The sequence below is a fragment of the Lissotriton vulgaris genome, chromosome 7, assembly GCF_964263255.1.
Source record: "Lissotriton vulgaris chromosome 7, aLisVul1.2, whole genome shotgun sequence".
Classification (NCBI taxonomy): Eukaryota; Metazoa; Chordata; class Amphibia; order Caudata; family Salamandridae; genus Lissotriton; species Lissotriton vulgaris.
In genome coordinates, this window is record NC_141695.1 from 1,199,693,095 (window position 1) to 1,199,712,617 (window position 19,523).

General features: G+C 45.5%; 1 long non-coding RNA gene across 1 annotated transcript; it reads right to left on the reverse strand.

Moving 5' to 3' along the window:
• Window positions 1-1,765: 1,765 nt before the first annotated feature.
• On the reverse strand, window positions 1,766-12,519 carry LOC147703166 (uncharacterized). The gene is made up of 2 exons (XR_015297566.1): window positions 12,238-12,519; window positions 1,766-5,739 (listed from the first exon to the last, which is right to left on the reverse strand). It is a non-coding gene; the product is annotated as an uncharacterized LOC147703166 (long non-coding RNA).
• Window positions 12,520-19,523: the final 7,004 nt, after the last annotated feature.

Genomic DNA, 19,523 nt, shown 5'->3' on the forward strand with positions numbered 1-19,523 from the left:
AGGATAGTATGTGGCAGATATAATATAAACAGTGAAAAAGGGAGCAAGCAGGGATGAAAAAAGGAAAAACGTGAGATAAACAGAAAAGAAGAGTAGAGCAGTGGAAAACACAGTCACAAGGTAGAGAACCAAAGTAGGAAGCCTTGGTATTCAGCAGCCCTGACATTCAGCAGTGCCAATGGCAGGTGCCTTTTAGATTTTACAGATTAACTGCTGAAGGTTTTCTGTCTGGCGTTTCAATACTCTGAGGTCCACTGCCAAAAAGCAGCATGTAGTCAAGAGGGGATGGGTATTCCTGCCTCAGAGGGATTCCTACAAACTATAAGCACATAGGAAAGGGGACTGCAGAGCTACATGGCCTCGCCAGGAGCAATGGTAAAAGATTCCCATCCTGATACTGCATTTAAAGACAAGTGACAATGAAGTAAATTGCTGTGGGTCCTTGTGACATGGGTCTTGATTCATGTATTCTCAAAGTAGGATCCAAAAGAGGTGCTCTCAGAAGGGGTGGTAAGGCTGTGAGTAATATAATTGATGTATTTATTTATTCGAGAAGTATACTACCTCCGCTGGGCCTCGCGGCACCAAGATCCAAAGTAACAAATGACAGGCTTTGAACTTCTTAGAGGAGAGCAGAGGACAGCAAAAAGAAAAGATAGCGTTCAAGGCTCTTCCAAATCTTAAAACAATGTTGACGAGATGTATCCCAAGTGGAAGATCATTGTCACCTGTGGTGCAAAAGCTTGTAAGTCCCTCACGCCACAATACGTGCCCTTAGGTGCCCTTAGAATGGGCATCTCCAACGAGGAGCTACTGAGCTACCGCCAGCCCTCCAGCTGCCTGGGAGTAGCTCGCTGGTGTGTATCTCAGCCCCCTAACATGAAAGCCTTTGCTTGGTTGTAATTTGTAGCCAGCATTTCAAAGCATGTACTTGAGAGGGAAATGTATGCATTTTCAGAACTTATATGGTAAAGTTTGGAGAAAAATGGTTCGATTTTCAAAATAAATGTTAGTTGTAGAGATTTATTACTCATATTATTAACTTGGTGATGAACTATGGCTGTAATGTATTACCCATGTAGATGCATTCCAAATTGATAGTGATGTATTGCTTTACTGCTGCCAACCTTGCCGAATGCACCAATGTGATCGGTGCTGGCTGTCTTGGATGGACTATCACATCACTTACACTAGCTCGAGATGCTTTCCATTGAACATAAGTAGCTCTTATTACAGAAAAGGTTGGAAAACCCTGCCTTAGAACATGGGACCTTGAGAAAGCGCCTTCTATCAAATCTTATTGACATTATGGATCACATCCATCAGTATAACAACAACGGCAGTAATCGATATCTTTACAAGTTGGACCCCTGAGATTATTTTAATTTATTTTTTACAAATTAAGCACTAGTTTCTAGTTATGCGCACTGATAATATGGAGACAGCACCTCAGAAGTTTGTGTGGCGTTGTAAACATTGTTTGGGATAATTGTTTATTAAGTTGGGCCTTGATATAGCATCACCCTGAGCAATTGTAGAAATGTTTTTTATTTATTAGTTTCAGAAAGAATTTAATTTGTGCGCTGGTATTTTTTTTGTAATCCCAGATAATTGTTGTTAGCAGAATCATGAATAGAAAAGCCACTTCCCAATGCTTCTTTGTCACAATCCATAACGTTCCCTCCCTGAAGAAAGCTAAGTCTGTGGAAACCCGGGTGCCCATCTCCAGCCCCAGCCACCCACCCATAATAAATGACAGAAAGGGTTATCAATATACTGCTGATTTAATAATATCTCAAATGCTACCAAGTCATCCATGTCCCTGGAGAGGGCAGACCATACAGTAGTAACAATACGCAGGCGATGGGACGGACTGACGCGTTTCTGCGTGGTGTCACAGCGGCTCCAGGATGGGATTTCTTGTTGATCCACGTAGTCAGAAGCCCACAGTACACTCATCCATAAAGTAGGAAACACTACACTGTATGCATGGGCTTAGTAGTGCTTTCTACTTTATGGATGACTCCACTGTATATCTCGTTGGTCTCTGTAGGGTCCAAGGGTTCCGTAGCTTCGGGTGTCCACGTCCTCTGGTACCCCGCTGCCTCCAGACATTCACGATTTAACTCCAAGAGAGTCAGTGCCTGTTTAGTAGAACAACTGGCACTGCCTCGCTCGGGCTCATGCACCGCAGCAGGTCGGGGCGCGCATACCATATACAGTGTGGGGTAAGACACCCAAGGCAAACTGCACGAGAACTGGGGTTACAATGGACAGGCAAAATTTACATTGAATTATACAAGGGTTACACTGAAATTACACTGTTACTGCTCAGATGTTACTTTGGAAAACATTAGGATTAAAAATGAAACACTGGGCTTGCCCAGGGTATGATGCAGAGGTCTCTGCTGACTAATAGCAACATTTCGCAAAGGTCGCACTGGAATTTATATTTGTGTTACAAATAAGTTACACAGTAATTAAACAGTGTTTAAACACGGATTTAGCTTGAATGAGGCTACTGAGACAAACATATTACCCTGAAACTACGCTCTAGTGCACAGTTTCTGCTAGCATTGATTGCACGGATGTTTCACTGGGATTACTCCAGGATTACAAATACGTTTTATACAATTTTGTAGGAGGGGATATGGGTGCCGGGCATGAGTTGTATATACAGTGTCTGCACAGGGGTTTATAAAATGGCACACTGGAATTACTCGAGGGTAACATGCAGGTTAAAATAAAACCAGAGTTATACAGGACTTTCACATGGGTAACGTATGTTATAATGAAACCGGGATTACACTGGAATTACACATGAGTAACTGCTGGTTACAATGAAAAAAGGATTCTGCAGGGATTAAAAAATGGTAACATGCAGATGACAATTAAACCGGGATTAAACAGAAGTTACACATTGGTAACATGCAATTTACAATGAGCCTGGGGTTATACAGGAATTGCACATGGGTAAGTAACATTCAGGTTGCAATGTAATTGGGGTCAAACAGGACTTGCACATGGGTAACATGCGGGTTGCAATGTAATTGAGGTCAGACAAGACTTGCACATGGGTAACATGCAGGTTTCAATGTAATTGGGGTCAAACATGACTTGCACATGGGTAACATGCAGGTTGCAATGTAATTGGGGTCAAACAGTACTTGCACATAGGTAACATGCAGGTTTCAATGTAATTGGGGTCAAACAGTACTTGCACATAGGTAACATGCAGTTTACAATGTAATTGGGGTCAAACAGGACTTGCACATGGGTAACATGCATGTTACATTGTAACTGGGGTCAAACAGGACTTGCACATGGGTAACATGCAGGTTGCAATGTAATTGGGGTCAAACAGGACTTGCACATGGGTAACATGCAGGTTGCAATGTAATTGGGGTTGAACACGACTTGCGCATGGGTTAGGTTACATGTAATTGGGGTTAAACAGGAAATACACATGGTAATATGCAGGTTACTCTAGAATCACAACATATTTACAGTTTGCTTTATAATGTCATCGTGACTAAGGTTATGTTACTATGGAACTATGGATACACACAAAAGTCTAGAATTAGGGGCATCACGTTAGATTTACACATGGGTTACACCAAGATCGTTGCGCAGGGTTACTCTCGGGTCATGTTATTGTTAAAACAAAAATGTAACAATAGTGACATTTTGCCGCTCCAAGGCTGCACTGCAAATAAAACAGGTTAACACAGAATGACACTGCTGGAAATCAAAATACTTTTGTATTTAAACTGTGCAATACCTACACTGAGGCTGAACTACCCAATCATACAAGCGGTACACTACTTACTGCTGATACACTGGATGGTGCTCAAACAATGCACACCTCAGATCCACTGTGCAGTGCTGAGCTGAGCTGGAGTTACCCTGTAAATAAAGTTCAGGCACCACAGATTTAGTTACACAAGAGGCATGCAGTAGTAACAACGTGGACACTGAAAAATACTGAGCTGCCCTTTATCTGTTCTGCATAATACCGAACTATACTGTATGCTGGCAATAAAAAGAATGTTGTTATGTATTATACAGTGAGCTGTAGTATATGTGTGTCTGTCTGGTGTGTTTTGCTTGTTATATATGTAGTGCACTGTTGTGCATGTGACACAACATTGTGTTATATGATATCTTATATTGTGATGTTTTCTTATTGTGTGTGTTCTTTTATTAGCTATGCTTTAGCCACTCCCTGTGACTACATTATGTATCACTATACCACACAGTATGTATTCATTAATTACACTGCACATATGTAGTAATATGCTGTTTAAAATTGAATGGCACCCTATATACATTCTGCAATAAAGTACTGGTGTTACAAACTAAGGGTGTGATCCAGCCACCACCGTGCCGTAGTACCCTGTCTGCCAAACTGACGGTCAACCCACCCTATTTAAAGTCAGGTGCACGGGCATGATTCTAGTGGGGCAATGCTCCTCTGCTCAAACGGAGGAGCCAACCCCGCCCGACAGAGTTGTGGCCCTCAGTGTAGATACATCAGTCTGTCTGCCTTACTTAGAGTGATTACTCTGAAGTACTTTTTTTCTGTTTGGGATAACCAAGGGATCCCTGGCAGACCTGAACAGTAAATATTTAAAATTGGCCCCTACACACTGGATGGAAACTCCTAGGTTGTCAGTGTCATTTATTTTTTTGGTTTCTCAAAAACAAACTCCCAGTTTAGAAATTCGTTTTTGCAAGACAAAAAAAGATTGGTGTGAAGCCATGTGAAACACGGCGGCCGTTTATCAAACTTTCAGTGTCTTCAGAGACCGGTCCGAGAGATCACTACAGAGCCGCAGAGATCTCAAAATATGGTAGGAGGTAGTCCAGCCAGGGTCGGATTGGTAACGCGGGCACTCGAGCAATGCCCGAGGGGACGGTACCGGATTCCAGCCATGGGGTGCTTTTTTGAGCAGCCTGGGGGGGTCCGATTTGGGCAGTTTCTGCATTGTTTGAATGCCGCCAGTGGGTGCCTGAGTGGCCTTTCTGGAGGTAGTTGGGCGTCCATTACCTCCCTGTTATCAACGGGCAGAGGTGTCACCTCCCTTTCTCTCGCTGGGCCAGCCCATTTATATATGCATATTGAGCAGGGGGCCTGAGCAAAAGTGGCCCCACTTGTTTTCAGGTGTGTTTCACCAGTATAAACTAATCCGTGCATTTTTTTACCCACCACTCTTCTTTTTTAAAAATCATATTTCACCGAAGCCGTGTTTTGCGGAAAGGCAATATACAAATGTGGGCCACTTTTTTTTTAGCATGCCCGGGCCGATTTGTAATCCCAATCCAACCCTGAGTCCAACCAGGGTGGTGAAGGAAAGACCTCCACCACCCTGACGGGCGGCAGACCCCTGAAGACGACTAAATCAGGCCTTAAGTCCACTGCACCTTAGATGCGCAGTGCCGAATAACATAGGAGGGAAACTATCTATACTGCACTGCTGTGCTACAATGGAAATCCTTTGCAAGTGCACTGCACTAAAATGAGATTAGTAAAAAAGTTTGAGAATCCAGCGGTGATGAGTTAAGGTGTGTTTAGTGCATGGTAAGTGCACAGTACAGCCTAGCTAAGTACTTGTGTTCCTGATACAGAGGGGTCCTCTCGTCTGATGAGTCCTCCTGGCCACCGTCCCATGGACGCCATCATGGTGCTGAAATCCAAGAAATCAAAATGGAGAATCTTGGGCATTCATTTTCCCGTGCCTGGTGAATCAAGAAAAGAAAATTCAATTAGCAGAACATCCAATTTTTGTTATATATTAAAAACAACCATGCAGGGGTGAATTAAGCAACATACAATCAAAATGTTGGTGAACCAAAGTGAAAAAAGGCAAAATGTTAGTATCAAAAAGACAGAAAAACATGACATCATCATGAGAAGGAGATAACTTATTATTATGTTCTTCGAAACGGGAGGTGTTTTTAGCCAATGTGGTCGGGAATGGTTGTTTCTGTGTTAACTTTAATAGAAATAACATCATGTAAACCTCCGATAATATAACATTGAATGTGAGTTGGGAAGTACACTATGACCCAAACCAGCCTGCCTTACACATATACAAACCGTGATCTCCAGCTTCACCCAACGCCCTCTGAATACAGTTACTTCGCTACCATCAGTTTACCCTCCCATTTGGAGTAGAAGTGGAGACCTTCTTGCTGGTGGAAACTGAGAGTGATGGTGGTCCACTAGAACTACCCCTCCTTGCCTTCCTCCTGCAATAATCCCTGTGTGTCTTTTGTTTGTTTTTCGGCAATATTCCGTGATTTGGTAATTAGCTTCCTTTTGCTGGTAGGGCGACCTTAACCTGGGCATGATTTCGGCTTCTGTGGCCAGTCATATTTTCTTTATTTTGTATGGGTGTGGCCTCCTGTGTCTCCAATTTTTTTTCTTTAAAGAGTTATTAAAAACATGACATGTTCCTGTGCTGTGGAAGGCTCTTCAGATAAATTGACGGGTCGTCCTTGAGTTGCTTATTGCTGTATGTGGTTGTAACTAATGCCAATGAGGTGCAATCTTTGCCCGGGCATTGTAACCATGAGTAAAAATGACAGAATAATGAAGTACTACTATCACAAAATTGCCCCATTAGGCTACATAATTTTCCTTTTCTTGTCACATAATTTAGTCAACCCTGCCACATAATTTGGTCCTCCAGCATTATTCCAGATGCCCTGCCTATATGGAGCGGTGGATGATTTTAAGTAGAACATTATGATATTAGTAGGATTGTCTAAAACACAAAGATCTGTACAAAAATCAAGGTGGTGTCCAGGGATTTATTGAGAATAGATATCATAAACCAGGCTGCACTAGGGGTATGGATATTGGATAGTAATGTACAGCAAACAGTGACTGTTTACTAAGTGCATCTGGCTACAGATTTTTAAAACTGAGGTAGATAAGGAATGATTTGTCCAGAATCAGCATGATTTTTTTAGTCAAGTGTTGAAACCGGGATTAGAACAAATCTAAGGTTCCTAGCCACCAGCGTTATCTCTTCCCTCTCTCTTACACACAATTTTCAAATAAATGGAATAGCCATTTATTTAAATAATGCTTGCCCGTTGTGGGAAGTGTCCACTAAGGACCAGTGCGCAGCAGTATTGCATCAAGAATCAAAGGGTTGTGCTAAGACCCGGCACATCTGCAAGACCATAGGACCCAAGGTGAGAAACTCAGGGCACATTCCCAAAGAACCTTGATAAATTATTTCTGAATGTTAGGTATGCATGCAAATTTGTGATTTTCATGCTAAGATTTCCATTCTTCCTCCTAATAGATTGCCACCAGAAAAGCAATCCACCAGATCAAGTGTGGTTGTCACATGAGACTGCAAATTTAAGTTTTTTGTCATTTTATTCCATCTAGAAAATATTTTTGATGTGTAGAAATCAACCCTCCCCTCTCCAAATCTCTTATAAATATGATGGTGTTTTAACACCACGTTTGCCCAAGTGCAGATTTCTAATTTTAAGGGATTCACTAAAATCTTAAAGTTATGTTTGAAAATCTGCACAAATTGTAGATTCCCATGCTCACTCCTTCTGCCATAGATCCTACTCTTGGAGAACACTTTTCCATTTCGAGATCCCCAAACGTTTACTCGTTTTTAAAACAGAGGATCTTTAGGTATTTTCACACCTTATTTGCACACTTACGCCATCTTTTTTAGCACTGGCATATGTGTGCAAACTGAGTGGAAACATCCATTGGCAAAGTGTGTGAATACCCAGAAGTGTAGGACTATGTGAGTGCTGCCGCTTCTCAATGGCCGTCTTCTAGTCATTTTGTATAAACAGTGCGCCTGCTCTCATGCATCTACTTACGACTGTATGCAATTTTGCTTAGTGGTAAGTTCCACCCGTGGGTGTCAATGACTAAAGTTCTTGGTTGTGTGATTCAAGGTTAGATAGGTACGACGCGTGCGTTGTCTACGCACGCCATTACGTTGCATGCGCATTTAGAACGCATGCATTCCCAATGCATGGGATGTAATGGACGCGCGCGGAGACGGCCTCCGGGGGACACAGACGACAGGGAGACCCTGCTGGAACAACGACAAGAGACAGGTAAGGAGGTGCTGTTTTGGGGTTGCGTTAGGGCTTAGGGCTAGATGCAGTATAGGTGCTATTTTGAGGTTGGGGATTATGGCTACTAGAGCTACTAGCGGAATGGGTGCTGTTTTGGGGTTGCGTTAGGTCTACTAATAGAATGGGTGCTGTTTTGGGGTTGCGTTAGGGCTACTAGGGCTACTAATAGAATGGGTGCTGTTTTGGGGTTGCGTTAGGGCTACTAGGGCTACTTATAGAATGGGTGCTGTTTGGGGTTGTGCTAGGGCTACTTATAGAATGGGTGCTGTTTTCGGGTTACGTTGGGGCTACTTATAGAATGGGTGCTGTTTTGGGGTTGCGTTAGGGCTACTTATAGAATGGGTGCTGTTTTGGGGTTGCGTTAGGGCTAGTAGGGCTACTTATAGAATGGATGCTGTTTGGGGTTGTGCTAGGGCTACTTATAGAATGGGTGCTGTTTTCGGGTTACGTTGGGGCTACTTATAGAATGGGTGCTGTTTTCGTGTTACGTTGGGGCTCCTTATAGAATGGGTGCTGTTTTGGGGTTTCCGTAGGGCTTAGGACTGCTTGCTATATGGTGTGTTAATTTTAAAACAAAATTCTAGAATAACTTTTGTTGTTGAAAGAGTTGGGCTTGTTTGTTTAGAACGGTCACCCATGTGTGTAGAAAGAAAGCTTCTAACTCCATGTTGGTCCATAAAACAAAAACAAGGCGCATGTTGTTTGTTTTGATAAATGCAATTCATCTATCAATGCTTGTTTTAGGTCCTTTCGAACCTTACAAGAGCCTTGCTCAGAAAATAAGGAACTGTAATTTAGATTTAAATAGTGCTTTCTACACTTGACAAGGCATGGCTTTGCGGATTGGTAGCACGCCATCCAGTGGTGGGCAGAGCTAATTTCTGGTGTTAATTGTAAATGCTGAAGGCAGTCCTATCTCATGCAACATTTCAAGAGCAGATGTGCCGATGAGTTACAGGCAGTTTCTAGTCTAGAGGAAAATTTGGTTAATTTTTATTTATGCAAAAACAACAGTTGATGGGCATGCTTCAGTTATATAGATTATCCCCAGCTGGGTCTCTGTGATTTAAGGGGATGGGGGTGCATGCAGTAGAATGAGTCGTATATGGTCGGTTGCCCGAGAGGAATAATTGCCAACGAGGATTTGAAAAACGGGTGGGCCTGACATTTGTAAAGTAGCAGGCACAGGAGAAAGTATCAGAGTACCCACACTGCTTAATTTGTGTCGCTGGTTTCAGGTGGTTGGCGCTGGCAGCCATTTTGGAAGCCTGGGACTAATGTTTTTCAGCAGACTGACTCAGAACAAGAGAGAGAAATGCTGAAATACAATAAAAGAGGAAGAGAAAGAAAGGTAGGAATACATCGACAAATCGAAAAAGTGGAGATAAAAAAAAATCTGAAAGACAGATCATGAGGCTGTAAGTGAGTTTGGGGTGGGGAAGAAAGCGGCATGAATGAAAGAAAATACTGTATTTAGTAACTGTAGCATTCGACAGCGGGCTGCTAAGAAACATGTTGGACCCCTCCACCTACTTTTTTTTTTATTTTACAAATGAAGTACTGTCCAAGGAGCACATTGGCAGCCTAGTGCGCAGAGGTGTGAAAATGCTTCTGGCTTTGAAAAGTGCTGCTGATTCTATCAGGATTCAAAGATTAGGCCGAAGGGAACAGTAGTACTTACTGTGAAATAACCCTGTGCCTATATCTGGTACTGCCTAATATTGTCCATGAGGAAATTAAAATAACAGATTATCATAGAAAGTCGTAAATAGGCACCCGCTATTCTAAAACTTTGCATGGGTATAGATTTGCAACTTTCAGGAATCCACAACGGAACGTCTAGAAACCTGCAACATATGTGTTCCATGGAATATCTTGAAAAGTACATCACTTTTTTGGGGGAATTACATGGAACGTCCTCGGAAAGGAATTTACTCCTGTCATTGTCAAGAGTAAATCTTTGACCATTCCCAGGACCGTAAAGTGTATGAGAAAAAACGTAATACCCGTGAATGTGTGGTGTGAACAAAGGCAAAGGGTATTCCAGCCCTGAAACACACAGTTCCTGCAGTTGGGAGTGGTTTACTTACACAGACATCTGTGTGAGTAGATCCTATCACAAGAGCAAAAAGATCGTTATAGAATTCCAAAGCTGCCTTTGCACCCGTGGCAAGGGATATTGGCTTATCTAAACTTAAATCACACAAACAAATGGCTTTGTGAATTGGGTCGTCATGGTCAGAAAAGAGGGTGGCTCTTGTGTGAGTGAAATGTGTCCAGAAGCCATAGTCCAAATGAATGCCTGCGGCTCTCGAGTGATAAGAATTGTTCAAACTGCTTATGGCACACGCCTATATAGGCCTCTGAGGGGGAAAAGTCAGCTACAAATGTAAGCAATTTCTGGCACTGTTCACGATGACCAAAGTGGAACCAATCCTGAAAGCCTCAGTACTGCATCAATTTCAATTGCACAGAATTTGCTTTCCAGAGAAACAAATCTGCCCATCTGGGCGTGAGTCGGACATGTTGTTTATGTACACTCTTTGATTTGACAAATTCACAGCACTTTTTACTAACACCATATTTAAAATACATCCTATTTTACGAAGGCATGGCCAGAAAAAAAGTAGGAACAACCCTGTAGATCTGAGAACGAGTGCGCAGTTAAAGATTCCCTCGGTAATTCCTCATTTATCAGCGCATTTTAAGGGCATATCTCTTACTACGTGGTAATATACCACCCTTCCTCCCTTCGGAGTTACCACTGCCGCTGGTCACTCTCTGGGGCGGAGTCACGGGGACACACACCATGAACCGTCTACACTGTAGTCTAACTCCTGTGAACAGCTGACATGACTGAGGCACAGTCAGTGACATGCCAGGCGCGCGCCTCTCAACTCTGAGGCTGGGTCACAAGTCAAGGCAATGCAGTGCCTCGAAAAGGCCGAGAGCGCTGTGCTTTGTATGTGTGTCTTTATGTATATGTTGTTTCTATAGGGTGGACCTAGCCTAAAGGCAGAGATGGGCTGTGCATGGCCAAAGGCGATCTGAAAGCCGGCGAGTAATAGAAGAGAAAGCTGAGCTGTGGACGGTTAATGCACTGGGGTGTAGTGTTCTTTGAAGAGGGGAGTTAATTAGTATTCAACAGGGGGTTAACTGCCAGGCGTGTGCAACTCAAACGTGTTAGGGTTGGGGGGGGGGAGGGGGGGGGGGGGGGTCAGTCACATGTCAGGCAAGTGCATTGAAAAGCCGGGGGCAGTTAGCTGCAGGCGAGGTCTGTGCATCTGAGAGGCTGGTAGGGCTGGGACAGAGTGAGTTATATGTCAGGCCTGTGCCTCTAAAAGGCCAGGATCACCAAGGCATTCAGTCATGTCCCAGACCAGCGAGTCTAACAGGCCAGCAGTGCTGGGGCAGGGGCAGTTATGTGACAGGAGGGGGAGAGAAGGACCAGGAAGGTTCAAGAAGTTCTGGCGGAGCACTTAAAATCCATTAAATCACTAGAATCTTACTTGTACTAAACTCCTAAATGAGGTAACCCAAACCAACTTTTAGGTATGTCCCTTCTTGGCAACAGTGCCGATGACAACTGCTGTAAGGTCTGTGTGTCAATGCAGCTCACACGTTCTAGGTGCAGTGGGATAAAACAGAGAGGTAAGGCACATACAGTAGTGATGCAGGGACATGACCTCTGAAGGACGCGTATTCAGGCCTAGTGACCCTCAGAGGCAGGGGCTGAGAAAAAGTAATCTTATTTCGCTATATTGTAAGTGCAGCCTGCTTGAGCGTCCAGTTAGGCTACAGATAGTAAACTGAGGATCTAAAAACAGCCGAACTAAGCAGATTGCTTACAAATAAGGCACGGGCTTTATTACTTGGTCGTTTTAAAACCTCATATTGGTAGAAATGAGGAACTCACAAAATGGCTTCCACTTGCATTCGAATTCAGATCATGCAGACCACATAAGTTACACACCGCCTTCCACAGCAGGCCCTACAACCAGAACATTCTAGAAACTAGTTCCTCACTTCTGGAACTTTCCGTTATTCTCCTATGTGGAATGTTCCAGAAGGGAGTCACAGGTGCGTCACATGGGCAGGAAACCTTACCAGGTCCCGAGTGCTTCCTTTTCAGGACTGTGAATCTTGGACTGACCTCGTCGGTGGATGGCTTCCATCGCTCCAGACATGGCCTGGCCTGGCTTCGAGGAGCCCCGGGGCAGTCCAGATGTTGGGTGGCGGCCTTTGGTCTCCACCCTGGACAGCTGTCTCCTGGTGGCCGATAGATTAGGGTCCTGGCCTTGGGTGGGGTGGTTGGGTCTGGGCTGTGGCTCTGTTGCATCAGCCGCTCGGGGGGGAGGGGGGTGGTACTGGCCGGGACAAGGGTGTTCACTCTGGTGGAGTGCGGAGTCAGAGAAGAAGAGGAAGAGAGGAGCCGAGGCCTCCCAATATAAGGGCAGCGATGGCACCCCGCCCCCAGCAGTGACACCACCACCACTTCCCCCACCCACTGGTTTCCCTCCAACGGAACCAGCCTGGGTCACATGAGTGCTAACCACAGGAAGCAGGTGGGGGGTCGCGGGGTGCTGGCCTGCACAGAAGCTTCCAGTAAAGACAGCACCTAGAGCCTCTTCTGCTAGTCCTGAGATGGGGGGGGGGGGGGGGGGCAGTAGTGGGCCTCACATCCATCACACTGCTCTGTTGATGCACCTCCATTCATGCTTATAGAACTCCTACTACTGCAGTGCACATTAGTTATGACCTAGGGCATAGAAGCCCCCCACCCGCCTTCCAGTATTAGGAAGCTCTGTGATCCTGGGCACATCTGCCAATGTACCTCAGCCATGACCTGCAGTACTGTTGCAGTGGAGGGGCCCACCAAATACCTCAGCTAGGGCCCATCCGGCTCTGTCACGCTCTGCAGTCTCCTCACTCCGACGTGCCCTGCTATGAGGTAGGCGCGCGCCGCTGCACTCACCCGTGCAGCACGCGGGAGCCCGCAGGTGCGGTCTGCAGCCAGCAGATAAGGGTGGGTGGCAACCCACAGGGCCTGTCAGCCCGGACCCCAGGGCCGGGAAGCGCGCGGCACGAGGGGCGCTGCAGAGAGGGGGGAGTGTATCAGGCTCAATGAATGAACGAGCAAATAAAGCAACGAGTGAATAAAAATATGACAGAATGAATGTGTGAATTAATAGCTTCGAGGACACATTTTTGAAAAAATGATTGAACAAAAAATGTAATTCTTTTTTCTTTAAGAATATTTTTATTAAAGATTTGTTTACAACATAACATTTTAATTGGTGAAAAGGCGAATGAAAGGGGCGAAAATGAAGTGCAGTGCAGCACTACCAACTGCGTGGCTAAACACTGAGCTCTTGACAAGTAATTGAAGGTGGGATTGTCACGTATTCTGGGCGCACCTGCGGTCAGAGCCCCTGCTGCTCTCGCTTCTACGGGTGCAGCTACCCGTCTCTGCCCTACCCCCCTACCCCCCCCCCCTCCCCCCCCCCCCCTCCCTCTTATCTTCCCGCCACCTCTCACGACTCGGTGTGCGTCCAAATCCCCCTCCCCAGCCGCTGTTGGTTCGTGGTGTCCTCGCCCTAGTTTTGGGGCCTAGTTGTAGCACGAAGCCGCCGCCCCTCCCCCGCGCCCTCAACTGCGTCGCACCTGTCAGTAGTATAGCACGTGCAGTGCCGCCGAGGAGCGTCAGGGGCGCGCGCGCGGGCCTAATTTACACCAATCAGGGCGGTCATGTACTACTCAGTAGAAGTTATGGGGTTCATTGGCCTTGCTTACAATTGAATTGCACGCATGACTCCCTTGCTATGGCAGCAAACCCCAGTCTCCCGTTTTAGCTATAATGCGAAAGGATGCTCCTCCGTACAGTTTAACAGGGGCGCAAAAATGTCCCTTAGAATGGGCACCTCATTAATATACAAAGGCCGAGGGCAAGCAAAGGTGACAGGGTACGGAACCCAATGTGAAGCAGGGTTGGGGCCGCTTTAACTCTGTGTATCGCAGTACCGCAGCCTCTCAACTGCGGGCTCAAACGACATGAGGGATGAAATGTGGCCTCTGACACCCGTGTGGATTTGGGGGTAGATGATGTCACTGTCCCAATATACCTATTGTTGGAGGCATATGTGAACAAGGAGCTTAGCACTGAAGGTGATACACACCTAGCCCCGCCCACCTTAATAAAGTTACACGTGGAAGCCGGAGTCACTCAGATCCCATTCTCAGAGATGGCCATTGACCCCTTTCCCACTCCAGTACCAAGGGGCTTTAAACCCCATTCAAGCCCAAAAATACTCTCCGGGGTCACAAATCGACATACAGTAGCGATAATTAACTATTCCGGAGCATAACTTTCAATTTTATATTTATTAGCAGCTCATGGTGTCCTCGTTTTAAGAAAAAAAAGAACTTTACGCAAAAGAATGTTGAAACACATTGCATAAAAAGATTTGTGACTGCATATGAACCCTAGTCAGTGCTGAATTTGTGAAAAAATAAGTACCAGGTTCCTCAGGAGGGCGATTGCAGTTGGCACCAGCCAATTAACTGTGCCAGCTCTGCTAATGCCAGTACCAACAACACAACTATTAAGCATCACACTCCTCCAAGTGTGACAATTCAGACTATTCCAGGCCCCCAAAGCTATAAGAATGGTTAGCCATTTTTAAGGTATATTGAATTAATAAACAACCGTTGTTTTGCTTGTCTCTGTATTAGACAAACAGCACCATCATGTCGCAGACTTTAATAAGGGCCAGTGATGGCAATAATTAAGTGTCTGTGCAGAGCACCGGAAACCACCGGCTCAAATTAAGCACTGGTCTTGACTATTCAAGTTTGGCACTGCTGCCATCCACTTCTCTTGGCAGCAAGTAATATTGTGCATTTATAAAATAGCTAATTGTAGAGTTGGCAGGAATAAAATGACAAAAGAGAAGGTGTCTCATACGCACCTGTCAAAAGTTGTCTATAAAAGTATTAACAGAAATTTGACTGGAAGAAATATCTAATTTACTCACAAGGAGTGATCCAAGCCGGATGGACTAGTAAGGCAGTATATAAGCTAGAAATGTTGTATATAGATTGTGCCATAATTATTCACAATGAAAACAAGCATTGGCAAATACAACAGGTCTAGGTTTAATGTTCTGGTGCACGCATTGTCAGCACAGTAGAGCGAGACATTGTGGAAGGAAAGGAGGGACAGGGTTATAACTATAAAGTAGTCTATCGTGCAGTTCAAGCATTTGAGTGGTGGCGGAAGAATACACCCACACAGCAAATAGCTAGGTGACAGATGAATACTCCACGGAGGGGAGCTACGACGTGACTGACAAAATTACAGTGAAGTCAACACGCTAGCCGCAGGCTACCTGACCCTTGGCTGGTGCGCCTACCCCGATTCATTTCGGTCCCAGTTCCTGTATTTTTCCAGGTCCCTGGCTGCCGGATCTCTAAACTGCTGCTATCAGACTGTGACGCCCCCTCCGGCCCACCAGATGATTCAGCACTGAAAACAAGATAACCTTGTCCTGAAGATGGTCCACATTGGTTAAGGACTGAAACGTAGTCGACTCCACAGCGCAATCATAGGCAATTTTTGTTGTGGCTCCATTGAAATCGCGAATTGTGTAAAAAAGTCACTGACTCTGTGTCACATGTTGAGCTACTCTCTGTAAATATTTCACCTTGCTCACCTTGCGCCGTTTATCGCTGTTCACTCTCTTACTTCCGTTGCCACATATCACTCGTACATATTGAGCACCAAGTCCTATCGGTTGTCATTTGAATTGTCTAACTTTGTGCTGTACAGAACTGTTCTAACATGAATTTCCCCTTCCCTGTTTGAATATCAAAAATACAAAAATTAATTTTGACTTTAAATCATCTGAATAAGTGTCTCATTTTTCTGACCTGTGTAATGCCTTGTGCATGCAACTTAAATTGTCTTTTGAATCATACCTTTTGGGATATTGTATTATCTTTATGACAAAATTACAGGACAATTTGCTGAAAGAGGCTGGTCGAAAAAAACCACTGTTAGAAAAGGGCAGACCCAAAGCACACTCTATGACTACTGCATTCTTTAAAGCTTCACCCAAAAAATGATTGGAGGTATTCATCATTACTGGGACCTAAAAGCCCCCTGCATTATGATGGATGTGCACCCCTGCCCTGAGCGCCCCAGCCGCAGCGATATATAAATGCCTGGTACCGATTTCATATAATGAGCAAACACAGATCATGCGCGTGTGCCATCATTTAGGCCTGTCTTGCCGATTGTAAGACTGGGAGGCGCATATAAAGCATTACCCTGTAAGCGGTAAAGGGCTACTGACTCTATCAACAGTTAGGTAGCTCGAGCGTGGCGGTGGCATCCTACTGTTTTTGTGATGGTGGTCAGTGAAGTGAATCAGCCTTTTGTCAGGGGTCACTCGAGTGAGGACTACCGGCTCACTCATGTAACGTTCTGCAGCTGTGTAGCTAATTCAGACTTGGCTTACATCATGGTAGGATGTAGCAATGTGCAGCACACATGTGAATGCATGTGCAGGCTGTAATGCATGTGTTCCTGTATGTGGTACAGTGCATGGGGGCCTGTGGGTTCCATATGGGAAGCACAGGGCTTTAGAAAGGAATGTGGGAATGGAGGATCCATCCCTGACAGATTTTTGGGTATGTCTGCATTACTAAGAGGTGGGTGGGATACACACACACTGGAGGAAGGGAGAGGCAGGCTCTCCTGTGTACTTCAAAAGGGTCCTTTGTTTCTGAGAAGGTCACTTGTCAGTGAGGCCTCAGCACATCTCAGGAAGGAGATGGGGCTCATGAGGGAATAATAAACAATAGGGCTGGGGCCTTGGTAACCTTCAAACAGGCATATATCAGTAATGCCGACATCCAAGGGTGATCCTCTCATCACTCACATGGCCTCTTGTTTTTATAAGCTCCTGTTGTGATAGACTGCTTCCTGGGCAATGGACAAGATAGAGGAGTGGGCACTGCAAGGAGGGCAATCCCCACAGCACAAACTTCAAAAACGAAGACAGCAAATGACATCTGTGTCTGGAAATGGATTATACAACTGGGGCGCTTGTGCCTACCAAAATTGTCAAACTAGAGCTGCAGATCAGCATGCAGAAGCTCAGCACGAATTCTGGCTGTTGGACTGGGTATTGAGGTCGATAGTCTCTCTGCTGGGTGAGGGGACATCACCTAGAGTAATCAAGAAAACTCGCTCTGGAGCCTTGACCACCAGCATCTACATGCCTGCCGATACCAGAGGACCCTGTGAGGAGGAGGAGGAGAGTGCCTGGAAGAAGTGAGGCCCAGAGGAGATCATGTAGAGTGGATCCCTACGGTACAAAAGGGGGTGGTGATGGACGGAGCATCTGAATCAATCAAACACTCACACCCAGTCAAAATATCTGGGTTTAATCCATCACCGTTCTTTAGCCCACTCTGCCACCCCAGTTCAGACATGGCTATATGCAAATCAGTCTGACCCTGTGCCTCATGGGAACAGTCCAGCCCGAACTGCCAAGCCATGTCTTCCCTGGACCGGAAACAAGCTTCCGAGGACCGGTTTCTGGCATTCCAGCCGTATTCAGCCCGGCTTGCTTGAATCCAGTGGCAAAGTGAGCAAGGGACTCACATCTGAGTATACCCTGCCACACTTATGGCGGCCAAAAGCGGTACAAAAGGGGCTGGTGATGGACGGAGCATCTGAATCAATCAAACACTCACACCCAGTCAAAAGATCTGGGTTTAATCCATCACCGTTCTTTAGCCCACTCTGCCACCCCAGTTAGGACATGGCTATATGCAAATCAGTCTGACCCTGTGCCTCATGGGAACAGTCCAGCCCGAACTGTCAAGCCATGTCTTCCCTGGACCGGAAACAAGCTTCCAAGGACCGGTTTCTTTGTTGTTTGCCATTTATAACATTGTGTTTGTATATAAATACTACTTTTTTCATGTAACCAAGTATGTGGACATCCATTTATTGGAGTTGCTGAGCGCGTTTTTGAGTTGTAAACCAGTGTATACCTTTCACCAACCACCCTAGCCTCCCTCCCCTGAGAAGCCTCGGACAGCTCGACCCACTTTAATACTGAGAGTCAAGTAGTGAAAGAATAATACTTGGCCCAGTTACTCAGAGTCCATAGCAGGTCGAGCCCGAAACAGCAGGAGTAGACGGCCTTAAACTCCACAATTGGACCCAGTAGCTGCTGCTTGCCTTGTGGCCCTCTGAAAGGGGCTCTGACAATCATAATGTTAGCAATGTGGACATAGACTGGAAGCCAATAAAGATGGTTGAAAATGAGTGACTGGATCAGTCAGGCTGTCACATTGTGGAAGGATGGCAATCTAAGAAGAGTTTTTGTTGTTGTGAAGGCCCAAGCAAAGACATTGCCAAAGTTGTACCTGGTTCCTATAACAGTCGAAATGCCTGACACCCTTCCCGATGAGGCAAGAAGAGGAGGTATTTTTTTCAGTACTGTAAGATGTAAGAAGCAGAAGTGCCAGACAGCTGGTCTGTGAGTCTCTAGGAATCTGATCATCCAGCATAGACTAGGTTCCTGACTGAAGGCACTGATGGAAAACACAGGCTCAACTCAGGTGGCAGAAGTTTTAGTTTCATAGAAGTCTCCTCCCCCATTCAACAAGATCTCCATCTTGTCTGAGTTAGGCTTTAACTAGGTGGTCTTCATCTAATCCCAGACTGGCAGTATGCGCACCTGAAAATGACAAGTAGTTTAAGAAGAGGCTGTATTATATAAACTGCAGCAGTGTGCCTTCTTCTTGTACCTTTCTGGCACTTCCCAATTATAGAAGGGGCCGCCCATGCTTCTGCGGCCCCTTTTTAATATAGTTAAGACCTTCTTAAAATGTATACAGGCATAATCCCAAGGGCACATCACCTCATTTGAATGAGGGCGTGGCCTCAGGCAAATACATTTATCCTTTGCTCTTTTGCCTGTGCTGTATTACAGTTATGAAGCAGGCATGATGTGCATCGGTAGTACTCCACATATGAGGTGGCGCACAGTAAGTGCGCCCCCAAGGAAGTGTTTGGGGGATGGCATAGGGTCACAGAGGCCTCCCCTGGTGAACTGCAGCGCAGTGGCGTAGCTAGACAAGTTGCTGCATGTGGCGGTCACTGCGGCGGGTGGCTGCTAGCGATACCTGCAGCGGCAGCCCGCAGCCATGTGTAAGAGCAGAGGGTGCTGGCGATGCCCGGGGCAGACCCCCCTTGCTACACCCCTGATGTAGCAGACGGGAGCAGTTACTTACTGCACCCACCTGTGATGGGATAAAAGCAACCTCTTTTAAGATCTACAGGCCCCTCTGTATTTAACCCCCTGGCTGCGGCC